This window comes from Canis lupus, chromosome 34 (assembly GCF_048164855.1).
Source record: "Canis lupus baileyi chromosome 34, mCanLup2.hap1, whole genome shotgun sequence".
NCBI classification, from domain to species: Eukaryota; Metazoa; Chordata; class Mammalia; order Carnivora; family Canidae; genus Canis; species Canis lupus.
Window position 1 is genome coordinate 25,383,802 of NC_132871.1, and position 18,739 is coordinate 25,402,540.

Below are 18,739 nucleotides of genomic sequence, written 5' to 3' on the forward strand. Positions count from 1 at the left end.
TCACAGAGAGCTGTAGAGCTGTAAATGAAGTACTGACCCCACTTCTGAAACAAAATGTTTATTCTCATGGAAAAAAAAAAAATCTAATTACACCATGTGGTTTGCCTTGTTAACAAAAGTATGCTGTTTGTTTTTTAAATAAAAATTCGTTTTTTGACCTTACCTTAGCTCTAGACGGAAAGGAGAGAGTAAAGGGAGGTCTGAAAAAAATTTACAAAAAAATAACTAAAAAGTCCTACAAACCTTAAAAAATAAAAGAAATCTTACTAAACTCCATTTCATGTTAGCACCTTGACTCTCAGTAGTGCCGAGCGACACCAGTCGTGACGAATCCATTACCAGGACAGATTTTCCCCATTTAAGAATATCTACATGTGTACGTAGAAAAAATAATAATTGTAGTATTTTGTGTGGTACTTGTTTGTACATGATGTTCACCTTCACTACGCAGCTCCATTAAAACGAGGGGACACTCTCCGACGGTGCCCTCGAGCTCTTCAGCTCTTCCGCCACAGGCCGGTTTCACGTACACCCGAACGCACACATGCCGTCGACTGCTTCCAGTCGGCCTACACGCAGCTCCGCGCAGCACCGAACGACTCCCAAGGCAGCACGACGTTCACGGGACGGAGCGAGCAGTGAGCCCATCGCCGGCGCCGCCCCGGGGCAGGCAAGGCCCGGCCGCCCCGGAGGCCGCCCCCCGCGCGCCTGCCCTCAGGGCCCGCGTCCGCCTGACCGTCCGAGAGGAGGCCGGCCCCTGCCCCTCGCCCACCGCCCGTCCAGGAGGAGGACGTACCGGTCCGCCCCTCTCCCCGTCACAAACTCCGCCGCGAGACCGCAGGCCGCCGGCAGGGGCCCGGCTCGGGCCCGGGCAGCGGCCTCCGCGGCCTCCCCTCCCCCACGCGGCCTAGCCTAGAACCGACCCGACAGGGAGAAGCCCGAGCGCCGCAGCTGCTTACCCCTGCTCCCTCGCCGGCACGGAACGGGGCGCGTCCTGCCCGCCACGACCGCCCCGCCGCCTTCCTCCTCGGGGTGGTGGGCCTTGACCCGAGCCGAGCAGTCCGCAGAGAAGCACAATGGCGCCCGCCCCTCGCCCGGAGCCGGCGCACAGCAGGCCGCCACCGTTGAAAGCCCCTCCCTTCTTCTCCTCCCGCCCCCGCCCCGCCCCCCAGTTCACGGGCTGCGCCGACTTCTCGCGAGAGGGGCGGCGCTGCGGGTCCCGAGAGCTGCGGGCGGGCTCGACGTACCCCGCCGCGGGGTGGTGCTCTGGCTGCGGCAACCGTTGGAGGGCTGCCCCGGGGAGGCAGCGAAGCGCCACCGGTAAGCAGCGGCGGCTGGTCGGCTGGCGGGCTGGCGGCGGGGCCGGCGAGGGTGCGGGCGCCGGCGCCGGGCGCGGGGCGTCGGAGGCCTGGCCCAGGTCGGCCGCGCTCGCCCGGCTGCCGAGAGCTCGGATGTAGCCCCGCCGCTCCCCGGCGCCCGAGTCCCGGCGCGGGTCTGCCCCCTCCCGCGAGCCTGCAGGACCCTCTGCTGGAAAAACCTCCTGCTCTTTTTTCTTTTTTTCTTTTCTTTCTTTTTTTTTTTTTTTTTTTTTTTTGCGCTTGGTAAGTGGCGCAGCGAATGCTCGTGGACTCGAGCGAAGCACCGGCTCCTGCGACCTCGCCTCCTGCCCTCCCCTCCCCGGGCGCGGGCCGGCTGCCCCGGGACCGACCCTCCTCGGGGGCCTCGGGCTCGGGGTGCCCCGCTTGTGCCGTCGTGTCTTTCAGAATCGTGGTACTGATCTTTGAGAGTGTAGCTGCAGATTTTGCAGTAAAAAAAAACAAAAAACAAAAAATTCACTTTTAGAGGGCAGAAAATTTTGAAATAAAGTGGTCTGGTGAAAATGAGGCGAAACTTTCAAGACCCTGTGAAGTGTGGAAAACTTACTATGTGAACGATTAGTAAAAAAAAAAAAAAAAAAAAAAAAGGGGGAGTAAGAGAAGCAAGCCACAATTTAATGCGGATTTAGATAGTACGTGGATTCAGGTGATACTGTGCGTATTTTGAATAATTTATCAAACGTAGAAGTTCTTTACCTAAGGTAGAGGCGAGTTACGGGAACTTGTAGGCTTACTCATGGCACCTGGTTTTTTTAAGTCACCTGTTTTATTAGGTTTTAAGCAATGCATTGGATTCAAATAATTCCAATGAAGTATGAGATTTATACGTGATTTCTTTGTCATTTTATCCAAAGGCAATGTACTATCACTTATCCCTGTTTCAGTCTGGGAGACAGACGGTCCACGCTTCACTATTACAAGTTGTAAAATAGTATGAATTTTAAAGATTTAAAGTTTATCATTTAAAGTTGGCACATAAATGTCAATCTAGTTTTTTAGAATGTGAGTTAAAGATTAAGTATCTGGTATAGGGTAAAGTGAACACATTATATTTTAGAGGAAATTAATATCCCTTTTTAGGAAACATTTTTTTTTCCCCCAGCCTGTGTGAGTGTACCTGTAGCATCGTGGCTTTGGATGTACACACCTGAAGCGCCAGACTGCATGAGTACCAATCTGACTCTGATCTTACTGCTTTTGTTGTCTTGAGCAATTCCTTAACTTTGCAAACCTGTCTGTGTAAAATGGGGTTAATGACAATACCTGTACCGCACAGGGTTGTTGAAAGGACTAAATGAGATAATGCATCAGTTCCTGGAACATAATAAGCATTCCATAGCTGTTAGCTAATGCATTCCATGTTTAAACCACCACTAATAATATCTTTCTGGGGCTTAATGTTACATAGGTCCCTTAAGCATCTTCTCAAGTATATTCTACGCTAAGAGGAATGACTGCACCATTTTCCTGAACTATGGCAGTCAGACCTGGTAGCAGTACCTTCTCTACAGAACCCCCAAACCTGGCAAGAATGGTTCAGATTTTTTATGGCTTCATCCCCACCCAGAACTGATGCTATCAGCAGAGGTGAGTGTGGCACCAATTTTCTACGCTAAACATAACTTCCAGACTAATTTCTTACTGATGCTAGTAGTTGGGTAAAGATCACTGATAACTGTTTTTATTCCTTAACAATGGTCACTTACTGCTTGTAAAATACCTTCTCTGAGTTCCCATGTAACTATCATTATCAACAAATAATCATGGAGATTTTCCTATGTTAATGACAATTTGATAGGAATTGTGGATACAGGGGGCCGTTACAATGGTGACTATATCTTCTGAACTAAAAATCAGTACGAAATGATTTGACAGGCAAAATGTTTGAATTCAGAATTGTTTGACCAATTTAGACTCCATAATTGTCGTTTTTGCTCAAAATACCCCCAATTGATCTTCCTTTACTCAATCTGACATACTGTTTTATATCTAAATATCTTGGTTCACCACTTGCCTGCACCACTCATATTAGTTTCCGTTTTCTAAACTTGGCTTCTTCTCTAAATTAGGCTCTTATTTACAACTATTGATTTCCCCTTTCTACTTTATAAATTTGTCATTTGGTTATGGTCATAGCAGCCCTTTCCTCTAATGGCTAAACATTTCTTCAACTACCTAATAGCTTAGAGAATTCTCTTTCAGATATTAAATTTAAAAGTTCCAATTTTCCTTTTTTTTTTTTTTGTCATTCCACAATCTAACCTTCTAAGAAGCTTCCCTATGTAAGGGCAATCTTATAGGTACTCTTCACTTTGAATAAACCGTGTGATCTTGAAAAAGTGTGGTCATGTTTGCTTTTTATAAATCAAATCATTTTTAAATGTAGATTATTTTTTAAGTTTTCAAGTAACAGAAGGTAATGCTTGGAATGAGAAAAGAGTGGTTATAGGGAGGTGTCCTTGAAGTGAAAAGAAAGGATGCCAATTTCTTCTTAAGTGGGAATTTTATTGATCCCTGGAAAAAGAAACCTTGTGGCGTCAACTAATTTGGGGATCTACTATTTAAAATTATAGGTAATAAAATAAAAGTTAATAGGTAATTTTATTTTATTTTTTTAAGATTTTCTTTCTTTCTTTGAGAGAGAGCATGCAGGTGTATACATGTGGGGGTGGGGGGGGGTGGGAGAGAATTCCAAGCAGACTCTGAGCTGAGTTGGAGTCCCACACAATGCTTGATCTCACTATTCTGAGATCATGACCTGAGCTGTAACCAAGAGTTAGGCACTAAATTGACTGAGCCACCCGGGTGCCCCAAGGTATAGATAATTTAAAATACATACTATTATTTAATAATGGATTGAGGACTCTTCTTCTTAAAGATACTGTGCTTTAAATCTTTGATGTAAAAGAATTCCTTTCATTCCAAAAATGGTAAACCTCTGATTTAGAGATTTTGTGAATTTTAATTTTTCCTTTAATTAAAGAGAATTTTAGCAATTTGAGTCTAATAAAAAATACCACATTTAATAAAGAAACATTCAAGAAACTCTGTTAGTTGATTTCTGCTGCAATAATTTTCAATCCCCAAAGCTAGTAGTTGAAACAATATAAAAAAAAAAAACCTGAGAAACCTTTTTTTATACATAAGTTCATCAACATCTAGAACTCACTGGTTCTAGGAATAATCATTCTTGCTCATATAGCTACTCCAGAATATATATAAGCTGATCAGAAGCAATTCCCAATTAATGACGCACTTGGAACCCATATGTAAAATACATTTCAGACTGCCTGAAACATAGTTTTAAATAAAGGCAGTTCTTTTTTTTATTAATAATACTAGGGGTTGAGAAAATATGGTACACAGACCAAATCTGGTTCATTGCTATTACTGTAAAGAGTTTTATTGGAACACAGGCAGGCTGTGTTTATGTATTATCTATGTATTCGCGTTGGCCCAAGAAACAGAATAAATAATACATAATAGTACTACCTATTTATGTGTCTAGAGAATTGGCTAACATAGTTGTAGGGGTTATTGGAATTTGTAGGAAAGACCAGAAGGCTTCAACTCAGACAGGAGTGAATAATACAGACTTAAGGCAGAATTTCTTCTCCAGGAAAGCTGTTTTTGCTCCCAAGGCTGAATAGACGAGGCCCATCATATTATCAAGGATAATTTCCTTTACTTAAAGTCAACATATTGTAAATGTTAAGCACATTTGCAAAATATCTTCATAACAATGCCTAAATTAATATTTGATTAAATAACTTGATACTTTACGTTCACTAAGTTATCTCATAAAAATAACCATCACTTCCCATGACTGCTTTTACCCTACAGTGGCAGAATTGACTAGTTGTGTTTGAGACACTGTGGCTCAGAAAGCTTAGAATATTTACTGTTTGGTTTTTTACAGAACGTTTGCCGGCCCCTCTAGTAAACTGAAACCAGATTGAACTGACTCTGTTCCTTTAATAACAGTCAAGGTACACATACATACACATCAGAATGATAATAATTGGCTCTCATGGCTACGTCAGATTACATTTACAAAACTATATGGAGAAGAGGATCCAAATACTGATATAACTTCCTTGGGTATCCCCTCTGGCAAGTTTGGTCACTATCCCCTTCTTAATTTTTCTTCATGTGTATGATTTTATAAGAATGTAGGTAGGTGATTATGCATACTGCCTATTTTATTACAGGCATTTTCTCTTTCCCTTCATAATTTGGCTCTCTTTTCTCTAATTACTCCTTGATAAACATCCTTGCAAAATTAGTGAGTAATTTTTTTCTATATGATCATCCAGTCTTAAAAGTTCTAGGAGCACTTGGGTGGTTCAGTCAGTTAAGTGTCCAACTCTTGATTTCAGCTCAGGTCATGAACTCAGTGGTAAGATCAAGCCCAACAATGGGCTCTCTACTCTGGGCGTGGAGCCTGCTTGGGATTCTCTCTCTCCCTCTTCCTTTGCCCCTCCCCCTCCAATGCACACGTCCACACTCTCTTTCAAAAATAAATAAATAAAAGAATAGTTCTGTAAAACGCAAGTGTGCTTTCTCTCTCCGCACATATAGAACTATCTACTCATAGTTTCTTTTACCATTTATTTTATAAAACAACCTCAAATTTCAATGTGCATGTTCATCTTGCTTTTTTCAACCAAAAGTACCTCTTATCCAAATCCCTGTTTATATTGTTTATCCTTTCTTTAATAGCTGTTACCATTCTGTCTTGTCTTCATGGTTTTTTCAGCTTTCTCATCTTTCTCTTGACTTGCTATTTAGTATCTTTTACAAAGATACATTCATATGGTAAAATATGTCTATGATTTCTTTTGTAACTTTTGCGTTTTTAGCTTAGTTTAAAAAGTCATACCTATTCCTAGATTGTATCATGTAGTATCCTAGATTTTCTGGACTGTGTTTAATTAAACTTAAATTAATTTTTGTATGTGGAATAATAAGATACAATTCTATGTTCAATGGATAGCCAGCTATGCTGGTAGTATTTCTTAAATACTTTTTTTGTTTGTGTATGACCTCTGTCACACACTGAATTCTCAAATTTATACTAGATTTATTTCTGGATTTCCTCTTGTGAAAACTAAACTATTCAGAACTGTAAACTATGCAGAGAACTATTATTTTGGTTCCTTTTGAGTCTACTTTACATTTTGTTACTATTCTGCGATTTGATCACCTACTTATTCAATAGTAAGAAATGGTAACTCTATTTCCTCTGGAATCACTTTGCATTATATATAGTGCATGTTATGCTACTAACCTACCTAGAAAACATCTCAATTTTTTTGCACTATTCATTTCCTCTTCTCACCAACTTGCTAAAGCCATTGAATATACTTCGTTATTTAAAAACACCTTATCAATATTTTTATATTTCAAAATAATTTTTTAAAAAACTATACACATACACATATATACTACTTAGATTCTTTATTTTTAAATATTTTATTGATTTATTCATGAGAGACATAGAGAAAGAGGCAGAGACACAGGCAGAGGGAAAAGCAGGCTCGTGCAGGGAGCCTGACATGGGACTTGATCCCAGGTCTCCAGGATCACGCCCTGGGCTGAAGGTGGCGCTAAACTGCTGAGCAACCCGGGCTGCCCAGCTACTTTGATTCTTAACTCTGTTTCGTATCCCACAGTCCAGTCTCAGTTTTTCACCATGTAGCCTTGGCCATTCTTGACAGCAAGTTGTCCACTTGTATCATGGACAATACGGAAGAAATCTTAAATTTTTCTGTATTATATCATCATAAGTGTTATGATAATAGTAATATGTTAAAAATATTTCATTCCTAGTTAATGTTTAGAATTCTTAGCTTTAGCATAGCAAACAAACAGGTTGGCAGTAGTTGTTGACTTTGTTGTGGCTTGAATATTATTCTCTTCAAAGCTGAGAACCCTCTACTTTAAAAAAATATTTTAATTCAGTTCTTAGAGATATTAATTCAGTACTTTTTGGTTTGCATGCAGTTAACTGTGCTTAAATTGTGGAAAGGCTTTTCTCAGGAAACTGATTATTTTACTGTTTTGAAGTCTATTAAGGTATTTTTTAATCTTCTGAACTTTATCTCAAATAGTTCTTGAATTAAAAGTTTTGAACAGGTGTTTTCATATTAGGGTCCTAATATGTGAATGAAAATACGAAATACAATTTTAATGAATATTTGGTTTCTCTTAATGGTTTTATAAATATATTGATGTGACTGTGTTAGACATTATTTTCTTAGGTTAATAACCAAATGTTTTCTTGGTACATCAATTTTGCTATGAGTCATCATGTTACAAATTGCTACAGGACTTCTAAAATACAATTATTTTCATGAAGTTATATATCGGGTTTTAATAGACCTTATTAATAGCTTCTAATCTGAATAAATAAGAGTCAAATTACAGCATTAAGAGATTAATTGGATAGATGAAAACTTGTATCTAAAAAGTTTGAGTAAAGAGTTTAAAGTTATATTTCAGTAATTCTTCCTGATAATGTTCAGAAATAAAAACTGTTAAGTGTTTCGTCTTACCTATACTTGGAAGCAAGCCACATAGAAACTATTAGTATTTATTTTCTTCAATGAAAAAACATGTACAGAAAGATCTAAATATACTACTGCAAAAATTTGCTTCTAAACCAGTTAAAGGGGGACGCCTGGGTGGCTCAGTGGTTGGGCATCTGCCTTTGGCCCAGGGTGTGATCCTGGGACTCCGAGATCGAGTCCCACATCAGGCTCTCTGCCTGCTTCTCCCTCTGCCTATGTCTCTGCCTTTTTCTGTGTGTTTCTCATGAATAAATAAATAAAATATTTTAAAAATAATAATTTAAAAAAGTAAACCAATTAAAGGGAAAGAAAAGCAACTTTTACATACAGAGTACAAGTTTTTACAACCCTATTTAGAAGATTTTTGCTTTCTTGCTAGCAGAACCATGTGTAGAATTTAACCTTTGTTCACAGCAAAATTGGCACAGGCTATCTTTGCAATATTTTTCACTTATTCAGGAAAATGTGGCAAAGAATGAAAATTATTAATATAAGTTAGATGAAAAATGCTTTTTAGAATAAAATGGAAATTTTAAAATATAGAATCAACTATTAAACATTACGTTGTTATTTTTAAAATAGCAGTAAGGGAGCACTTCCCTTTTACCTGAATTGAAAAAATATATTTTTAATTTAATATTTCATCAGTTCATATAGATGAATGAATAAGTTACCATTATTTGTGAAAAAATAAATGACACAGGTTTTTAGTCCTTAAGAATAAAATCAGGGGCAGCCTGGGTGGCTCAGTGGTTTAGTTCCGCCTTCTGCCCAGGGCATGATCCTGGAGATCTGGGATCGAGTCCCACGTTGGGCTCCCTGCATGGAGCCTGCTTCTCCCTCTACCAGTGTCTCTGCCTCTCTCTCTCTCTCTCTCTCTCTCTCTCTCTGTCCCATGAATAAATAAATAAATAAATCTTTAAAAATAAAAAAGAATAAGATCATATATTCCCATTGAAAATTAAGGAAAAATGTTTCCAGTTTCGGTTATACATGTGAGGAGCTTGGAAATCCCACTCTATCCTAACAACAAGTAAAAAGCTCGTCAGACTGAAAAATCTCTTATGAATTCATAAGAGATTGAAACCACACACAAGAACAGGTGCCTGGGTAGGAAACCCTGCACTATAATTAATTGTTGGAGGCTCAATATGGACAATTCTGAGACTTAACAACTCCAGTGAGACCCAATCATAGCGGGCCCATCACAGTATTGTGAGATTCACCTTTAGGGGTTAGAACAGATTCCCAGAATTAATATTGAAGAAAACTCTTCTTGGACTTCTGTCAAGGAGAAGTTCATTTCTCCTGGCAAGTGGAAAAGGAACCATTTTGAAATACACCAGATCACTATGTTCTTAACACACCCTGCCCTCAGGGGAAACGTTAAGGAAACCTAAACTGACTTATCAGTACCTAACTAATCTGAGTAAGAGAAACGCCCAACTATTGCCAGCTCTACCCATCCTGTCCTTCCTCCAGTAGAAAAAAACAAGAGCCAACTGAAAAGCTCTTGTGAAGTTCACAGTCCATAAGCATTGACTTTCTAAAAGACTAAGACCTAATCATGGAATTATACAATGTTCCCCTCCCCCCCCCACCACTACATTACTGAAGGTTTTATTTGTAGCAGTTCCTTTTACCCCAACATATTATGTCTGACTATCAAGAAAAAAAAATAAAGCAAACCAAAACCAAAAGACAAAACATGATTTGAAGAGATAGAGCAAGCATCAAAACGAGACATAGTGGAGATATTGGAATTTTGTTATTGTTATTATATATTTATTTTTAACATAGCACCCCACTTTCATATCATGTACATTTTCCGAAGTTTGTGATTCTTACCCTGTTTTTCACAAAACAGGAATTTACAACAACTATGATTAATTAGTATGCTATAGGCTCTGATGGATAAGGTAGACAACACAAAAACAGCTGAGTAATGTAAACAGAGACATAGAAATAGTAAGAAAGAATAGCAACAAAAAAGTACTAGAGAAAAAAAACACTATAACAGGAAAGAACATCTCTATGGGTTTATTAGTTGACATGGCTGAGGAAAGAATCTCTGAATTAGAGTTTATGACAATAGAACCCTTAATAACCAAAAATCAGAGAGAACAAAACTATAAAAAAAACCAGCACAATATCCAAGGACTGTGGAAAAACTAGAAAAGGTGCAAACTAGGTATAATGGGACCATCTCAAAGAGAAGAAAGAAACAAACAGCAGGGAGCCTGTATCTCCCTCTCCCTCTGCGCTCTCCTCTCTCCCTCTCTTGTTCTCTCTCAAATAGATAAATCTGTAAAAAAAAAAAAAAAAAAAAGTTGAAGAAACTTGTTGACAGTAGACCTGCCTTAAAAAAAAATTTAAAAGTAATTCATTACAGAGTAGGGGAAAGTATTCTAGTTCAGAAATTCAGATCTATGTGAAGAAAGGAAGAGCACCAGAGAAGGAAAAAATGAAGGTAAAATATGAACTTTTATTTTTTTAATCTAATATTATTTTGCTCAAAATAATACCAACAATATATTCAGTTATATATGCTCATGTGTAGGTCTATGTATGCATATGTAAGTGCTTCTGTATACTTATACATAAGCAGACTTCAAAGTGAAGAAAACTAGTAGGGATAAGGAGGATCAGTTTCCAAGAAGACATAATAATTTGTAATATGTATGCATCTAAGAACAGAGCATCAAACTACATGAGGCAAAAATAATAGAACTGCAGAAAGAAATAGATGAATTCATTATCCTTGTTGGAGACTTCCATACTCCTTTCTCAGAAATGGATTGATCCAGCAGATAGAAAATCAGTAAGGACATAGCTGAACTCAGTCACATATTTAATCAACTGGATATAATTGACATATTTCAACTTCTTCATTCAAAACAGGGAAATTAACATTTTCTCAAGCTCACGCGGAACATTCACCAAGATAAGCTACATTCTAGGACATAAAACACACATTAACAAATTTTAAAATACAAATACAATGTCTGCCTGTCAGCCCATAATGTAATTAAACTAGGAATCAACCACAAAAAGACAGCTAGAAAATTTTAAAATACATGGACATCAAGCAATAGACTTCTAGACATAGGAGTCAAAGAAAAAATCTCAGAAAAAATTTAAAATATTTAAAACTTAATGAAAATACAATTTAAAATTTGTGGGAAGCCACAAGGCAGTGCTTAGAGGGAAATTTGTATTATATAATTTGTACATTGGAATAGAAGGAAGGTCTAAATTCAGTAAGTTTCCAGGAAACTAGAAAAAGAAGAGGAAATTAAGTCCAAAGTGAGCAAAAGAAAAATAAGATATAATAATAGAACAGAAACCAAAAAAAAAAAAAAAGAAACCAATGATTTTGAAACTGGGAAATCAATAGAAAAAAATCAACAAAACTAAAAGTCAGTTCTTTAAAAAGGTCAATAAAATCAGTAAGTCTCAGCTAAGGTTAACTAAGAAAAAAAGATAGAAATTAATAATGTCAGAGAGAACATCACTACAGATTCCATGGAAATTGAAAGGATTCCAGGAGCATCTCTAGGCCCACAAATTTGATAATCTAAATGAACCAATTCCTTTAAAGACACAACATGTCAAGATACACACAAGGAAATAGATTTGGGTACACCTGTATCAAAGAAATGGAATCAATAATTCATAACCTTCCAAAACAGCAAGCACCAAGCTCAACTGGGTTGACTGCTAAATTTAAGAGAGAAATTATATCAATTCTCTCCAAACTCAGAGGATAAAAGGAAAGGAAATAGTTCTTAACTTGCTCTGTGAAGCCAGACTTACTATATAACCAGAGTAATCAGAGCAGTGTGGTATTAGCAAAAGAATAAACATAGATCAATGGAACAGAATAGAGAGCCCAGAAATAGACCCTCATAAATATAGTCAACTGATCTTTGACAAAGTAGCAAAGGCAATACAATGAACAAAGAGAGTTGCCTCAAAAATGGTGCTGAACCAACTGAGTAAATTTCAAAAAAAAAACACCCCAAAAACATAAAAAAGGAACTAGATACACACTTTACACCCATAACCAAAATTAATTTAAAATGAATCATAGGCCTAATATAAAATGCAAGACTATACAACTATAGAAGATAAAACCTTGGATATGGTTATGTCTTTTTTTTTTTTTTTAAGATTTTATTTTAAAGTAGTCTCTATACCCAATGTGGGGCACAACCTGGAGATTAAGAGTCACATGCTCTACAAGCTGAGCTAGCCAAGTTATGCCTTTCATTTTTTTTTTTTAAACTTTTTTTTAATTTATTTATGATAGGCACACAGTGAGAGAGAGAGAGAGGCAGAGACACAGGCAGAGGGAGAAGCAGGCTCCATGCACCGGGAGCCCGACGTGGGATTCGATCCCGGGTCTTCAGGACCACGCCCTGGGCCAAAGGCAGGCGCCAAACCGCTGCGCCACCCAGGGATCCCAAGTTATGCCTTTCAAATAAAACACCAAAGACATGGTCCATGAGAGAAATAATTGATAAGTTGGACTTTATTAAAATAAAAACTTTGGCTGTGTGAAAGACTATGTCAAGACAGAAGTGGGGTGGGGACACCTGGGTGGCTCAGCAGTTGAGTTTCTGTCTTTGGCTCAGGGTGTGATTCCAGATAACCGGGATCAAGTCCCATGTCGGGCTCCTTGCATGGAGCCTGCTTCTCCTCCCTCTGTCTGTGTCTCTCATGAATAAATAAATAAAATCTTAAAAAAAAAAAAAAAGGCAGAAGTCAAGCCACAGAGTGGGAGAAAATATTTGCCAAAAACAGGCCTGATAAAAGATTGTTATCCAAGATAGACAAAGAATGCCTAAAACTTAGCAATAAGAAAACAACCCAATTTTAAAATGAACCCAGGACCTTAATAGAAACATCACCAAAGAAAGTATACAGATGGCAAATAAGCTTATGAAAAGATGCCCCACGTCATATGTCGTCAGGAAACTGAAAATTAATACAGTGAGATACTACTGTATACCTGTTAGAATAGCCCACTTTCGAAACATTGACAATATCAAATACTGACAAGCAAGTAGAGCCCCAGGAACTCTCATACGACTGATGGGAATGTAAAAAGGGACAGCTACATTGTAAGATAACTTCTCACAAAATGAAAATGATTTTTTTACAAAATGAAACTCTTACACACTACCCATCAATCACATTACTTGGTATATACCCAAAGGATTTGAAAATTTATGTCTATAGAAAAACTTGAATGGGCACCTGGGTGGCTCAGTGGTTGAGTGTCTGCCTTTGTCTCAGGTCATGATCCCAGGTCCTGGGATTGAGTCCTGCATTGGGCTCCCTCTGGGGAGCCTGCTTCTTCCTCTGCCTGGGTCTCTGCCTCTCTCTGTGTGTCTCTGATGAATGAATAAATAAAATCTTAAAAAAAAAAAAAAATGCCTGGGTGGCTTAGCAGTTAAGCGTCTGCCTTCAGCTCAGGGCGTGATCCTGGAATCCCAGGATTGAGTCCCATATCGCTCCTTGCAGGGAGCCTGCTTCTCCCTCTGCCTGTGTCTCTGTCTCTGTCTCTCTCTTTTTCTGTCTCTGATGAATAAATCTTATAAAATAAGAAAAACCTGCACATGAATGTTCATACCAGCTTTATTCATAAATGCTAAATCTTGGAAGTAACTAAGATGCCCTTTAGTAGGTGAATGGATAAATAAACTGTGGCATATCCAGGCAATTGATTATTATTCAGAGCTAGAAAGAAATGAACTTCAAGTGTTGAGAAGACATGAAGGAAACAAACGCATATTGCTAAGTGGAAGCCGCCATTCTGAAAAGGCCACGTATTATGAGACCAAGTATATGACATTTAGGAAAAGGAAACATACTGGAGACAATAAAAAGATTTGTGATTGCCAGAAATAGTATTAGGGAGAGATGAATAGGCATACTACGGAGGATTTTTTAGGGCAGTGGAAATACTCTGCGCAATGTTACAATGATGAGTACATGCAACTGTACTTTTGTCCAAACATAGAGTGAACTCTAAGGTAAACGGGACTTTTTAAATTTTTTTTTTAATAAATTTTTAATTATTTATGATAGTCACAGAGAGAGAGAGAGAGAGAGGCAGAGACACAGGCAGAGGGAGAAGCAGGCTCCATGCACCGGGAGCCCGACGTGGAATTCGATCCTCGGTCTTCAGGATCGCGCCCTGGGCCAAAGGCAGGCGCCAAACCGCTGCGCCACCCAGGGATCCCTAAACAGGAGACTTTGAATGATAATGTGTAAATATAGGTTCATCCGTTTAAAGAAAAAAATGCCATTTTTATAAGTGATGTTGATAATGAAGGCTATGTGTGGTGGCAGGATGTATAGGAGAAATGTTTGCACTTCTATTTCAATCCTACAACTGCTCTGAAAACATAAAGTCTTGGGGTACCTGGGTGGCTCAGAGGTCACCTACCGACAGCTTAGGACGTGCTCCTGGGGTTGTGGGATCGAATCCCGCATCTGGCTCCCCATGGGGAGCCTGCTCCTCCCTCTGCCTATGTCTCTGCCTCTGTGTGTCTCATGAATAAATTAAAAAATCTTTTTAAAAAAACCCTAAAAATTCTTTTTTTAAAAAAAAATCCAGAAATATGCTAAAATACCGTTCATCATTATTTAAAGAAAAAATTATCACTTAGAGAAAAAATTAAAAATCAACAGATTCGGACACCTGAGTGGCTCAGCAGTTGAGCATCTGCCTTTGGCTCAGGGCGTGATCCCTGGGTCAGGGATCGAGTCCTGCATTGGGCTCCCTACAGGGAGCCTGCTTCTCCCTCTGCTGGTGTCTCTGCCTCTCTCTGTGTCTCTCATGAATGAATAAATAAAAAATCTTTTAAAAAAATGTTTGTATCTATAACAATGCATTTTGGTATTAGCATTGTGAGATGTATATATAAGTTTTATTTATAATAAATTTGTCTTTTTTTTTTTTTTTTGTCTTTTTCTTGGTGGCTGATGACTACGACTTTAGTCACATTTAGATTTAATTTATAGAATACTTGGGCACCTGGGTGGCTCAGTGGTTGAGTATCTGCCTTTGGCTCAGGTCATGATCCTGGGTCCTGGGATTGAGTCGTGCTTTGGGGTCCCCAAAGGAGCCTGCTTCTCCCTCTATGTCTCTGCCTCTCCGTCTGTGTCTCTCATGAATAAATAAGTAAAATCTAAATAATAACAATAACTTATAGAATACTTTATAATACTTTGAATTGCCATTGATTAGAAATTTTTTAAATCCACAGTTTTTATTAAAAACCTAGCATTGTGGGCAGCCCCGGTGGCCCAGCGGTTTAGCACCACCTTCAGTCCAGGGTGTGATCCTGGATATCCGGGATCGAGTCCCACATTGGGCTCCCTGCATGGAGCCTGCTTCTCCCTCTGCCTGTGTCTCTGCCTCTCTCTCTCTCTCTCTCTCTCTGTGTGTGTCTCATGAATAAATAAAATCTTAAAAAAAAAAAAAAGCATTGGTGTATTCATATCAAAATGAAATTTTGTAGTATTTTTATTTTGTTTCTTATTATTTTTTTAAGATTTTATTTATTTATTTCACAGATAGAAAGTATGAGCGGGGGAGAGGAAGAGAGAAAATGTTAAGTCGACTCCACACTAAGCACAGAGCCTGATATGGGGCTTGATCTCACGACCCTGAGATCACAACCTGAGCTGAAGTCAAGAGTTGATCTCCCAACTAACAGAACCACCCAGGGGCTCCTGTAGTATTTTTCTTTAATCGAAATTTGTTTGCTAGTTAAATTTTCTCTAACATTTTTCATAATTATATCATGTTTGATTTAACCATGAAAGCTCTGTAACACCTGGAATATGTATACATAATATAAATTCTACTTGAACATCTTTTTTTTAAAAGAAAATTATACCACTTTATGAGATTGAGAAATTTTTCATCCTGTCCCATTAGTGTTATGAAGTGAAATTAACATGCTCCTGCCCCCAAATCATAAGTTGAAACCCTAATTCCCAATGTGATGGTATTAAGAGGTGGGAACTTTGGGAAATAAGTTTAGACCGTGTTATGATGGTGGGATCCTCTTAATGGGATTAGTGCCCTTAGAAGAAGAAGAGGGAGAGAACCACGTGAATACATGATAAGGCAGCACTCTAAACCAGGAAGTGGAGCTTCAGTAGGCACTTCCTCTTGGACTTCCCAGCCTCCAGAACTGTGAGAAATATATGTTGTTTAAGCCACCCATAAAAAATATGGTATTTTTGTTATAGCAGCCCCAGCTAACTAAATAAAATAGTATAGAATAAGTAGTGATAAGTAATAGTAATAGAAAATAAAAAGTATGAAGAGATTCTAAGCGGAATTTCCAATTAGTGGAGTTTACTCTTATGTAACTATTTTGTGAATTGCCTGATATTAAGGATGCACGTAGAATTTTTGAGTTGCCAGACTATATTACTTATTTTTAAAATTTTAATTCCAGGATAGGTATCTTACAGTGTTATAGAAGTTTCAGATGTACAGTATAGTGATTCAACAATTCTATACATAACTCAGTGCTTATCAGATGAGTGTACTCTTAATCCCCTTCACCTCTTTCACCTACCCTTCCACCCACCTACCTTCTGGTAACCATCAGTTTGTTCTCTATAGTTAAGAATGTTTTTTGGGGCAGCCCGGGTGGCTCAGCGGTTGAGCGCCTGCCTTCAGCCCAGGGTCTGATCCTGGAGACCCGGGATCGAGTCCCACATCGGGCTCCCTGCATGGAGTCTGCTTCTCCCTCTGCCTGTGTCTCTGCCTCTCTCTCTCTCTGTGTCTCTCATGAATAAATAAAATATTTAAAAAATAATAATATTAAAAAAAGAATTTTTTTGATTTGTCTCTTTTTTCCTCTGTTTCTTAAATTCCACATATGAGTGAAATCATATGGTATTTGTCTTTTTTCTGACTGACTTATTTTACTTAGCGTTATACTTTCTAATCCATCCATGTTGTTGCGAACAGATTACTATTTAAATAATAATTGTAAAAATTGCCTTTACAAATAAATTGTTGGGTTTAATAAATCATTATTCAAATATTTATATTCTACGTTTGAATACCAACTCATTGAGTTATAGTATCTTTCTGTAATTTAAAAGGAAGAAATTGACATTTAAAATTTTTTATAGGAACCTAATTTGAAAAAGATTTTTAAATAGTTAAATTGAGGGATGCCTGGGTGGCTCAGCTGTTAAAGGTCTGCCTTTGACTCAGGGCATGGTTCTAGAGTTCAAGGATCGAGTCCCACGTCGGGCTCCCTGCCTGGATCCTGCTTCTCCCTCTGCCTATGTCTCTGCCTCTCTCTCTCTGTATCTCTTATGAATAAATAAAATCTTAAAAAAAAAAAAAAAAAGGATAGTTGAATTGAAGATGTAGTTCATACTCTAAATTTCTTATAAAAAGCCATTATTGGGATTCCTGGGTGGCGCAGCGGTTTGGTGCCTGCTTTTGGCCCGGGGCGCGATCCTGGAGACCCGGGATCGAATCCCATGTCAGGCTCCCGGTGCATGGAGCCTGCTTCTCCCTCTGCCTGTGTCTCTGCCCCTCTCTCTCTCTCCCTGTGTGACTATGATAAATAAATAAAAATTAAAAAGCCATTATTATAGATTGATTTTTTTCAAAAGTACTTTTGCTTCTTTTCTTCTTGTGAGAACTGTACAATATTTTTACATTATTTTCATTTGTATTACTGACATGTAGTTGACACAATATTACATTACTTTCAGATGTACAACATAATGTTTTGATAACTCTGTATTATGCTATGCTCACAAGTGGAGTGACTATCTGTCACTGTACAACGCTATTCCCTTTCATCCTCAATGACTTAATTCATTCCATAACTGGAAGCCTGTACCTCCCACTTCTTGTATTTAAATACAAAATGCAGATTTATCAAAATACATGAATAAAAATTTCTATATGTCAAATTATCATAGATGTTAAAGATATGAGATAGAAATACAGTATTAATACCAAATTCTCAAAGCTTTTTAAAAGAATGTTTATCCAAAAGGTGAACAACCACTTCTCTAGGATTACTTAGATTTATGACTTATATAAAATAAATTCATTATTTTGAGGCAATTGGTAAGACACAGAAATGGAAAACTTTATGCTCATATCCTGTGCTGTGTTGTGGTTTCACAGTTTCAGTATGCTTTTTATTAACCTTTTAAAAAATATCTTAAAATAGTTTCCTATTTTAAACACTTTAAGAATTTTAGTAGGGTAACAACTGATTTATACTAGCAATGAAAGGTAGTATTGACAGCTTATGTATTTCACACTTGAGAAAATTTGAAGATGGTTATATTTTCATTACTTCACATATTTAATTTTTAAACAATTTCTAAGCATTCATTCTTATATATTTGACTTTTTGTACCTGTGAGGAGTTTATATTGTAATGTCATATTAGTAAAGTCCCAGGACTCTGACCCTCATAGTTGAAATAATAGCTAAGATCAATACATACGTTTTAGGAATTTTGAATTGATAGGATGCATTGCAATACAGGATTAATAAAATCCACTGTAGACTTTGTGGATGTGGTATTACAGCTGGACCAAGCAGTAGGGATATAATTCAAATAGAAGTGAGAAGCAGTTGTGGTGACTGATTAATCAAAGCACAAAGGCAAAATATTATACTTTTTCATTTATTTATTCTAAGCTCTATGAAGAATAGACTCTGAAAATCCAGGGTTTATTTCTAACCATGGCTTTAAAAGAAAAAAAAAAAAA

The 18,739-nt window shown here is 38.0% G+C and overlaps 1 protein-coding gene and 1 long non-coding RNA gene across 7 annotated transcripts in view; one reads left to right on the forward strand and one right to left on the reverse strand.

Annotated features, from left to right (window-relative positions):
- MARCHF7 (membrane associated ring-CH-type finger 7) overlaps positions 1-1,147 on the reverse strand; it is a 51,540-nt gene extending 50,393 nt beyond the window's left edge. For 3 of the 6 annotated variants that reach the window (XM_072811237.1, XM_072811235.1, XM_072811231.1), the window contains exon 1: positions 960-1,147. The gene's annotated coding sequence lies outside the window, so the exon portion shown is untranslated. Of the gene's footprint in view, positions 1-438; positions 686-959 lie in introns of those variants that run through there. The other 3 variants (XM_072811238.1, XM_072811239.1, XM_072811232.1) reach the window with 2 other exon arrangements.
- Positions 1,148-1,170: 23 nt separating this feature from the next.
- The window catches only part of LOC140624395 (uncharacterized), a 53,742-nt gene continuing 36,173 nt past the window's right edge, over positions 1,171-18,739 (forward strand). The window contains exons 1-2 of the long non-coding RNA XR_012023871.1: positions 1,171-1,320; positions 2,785-2,963. This is a non-coding gene — a long non-coding RNA (uncharacterized lncRNA). The remainder of the gene's footprint in view (positions 1,321-2,784; positions 2,964-18,739) is intronic.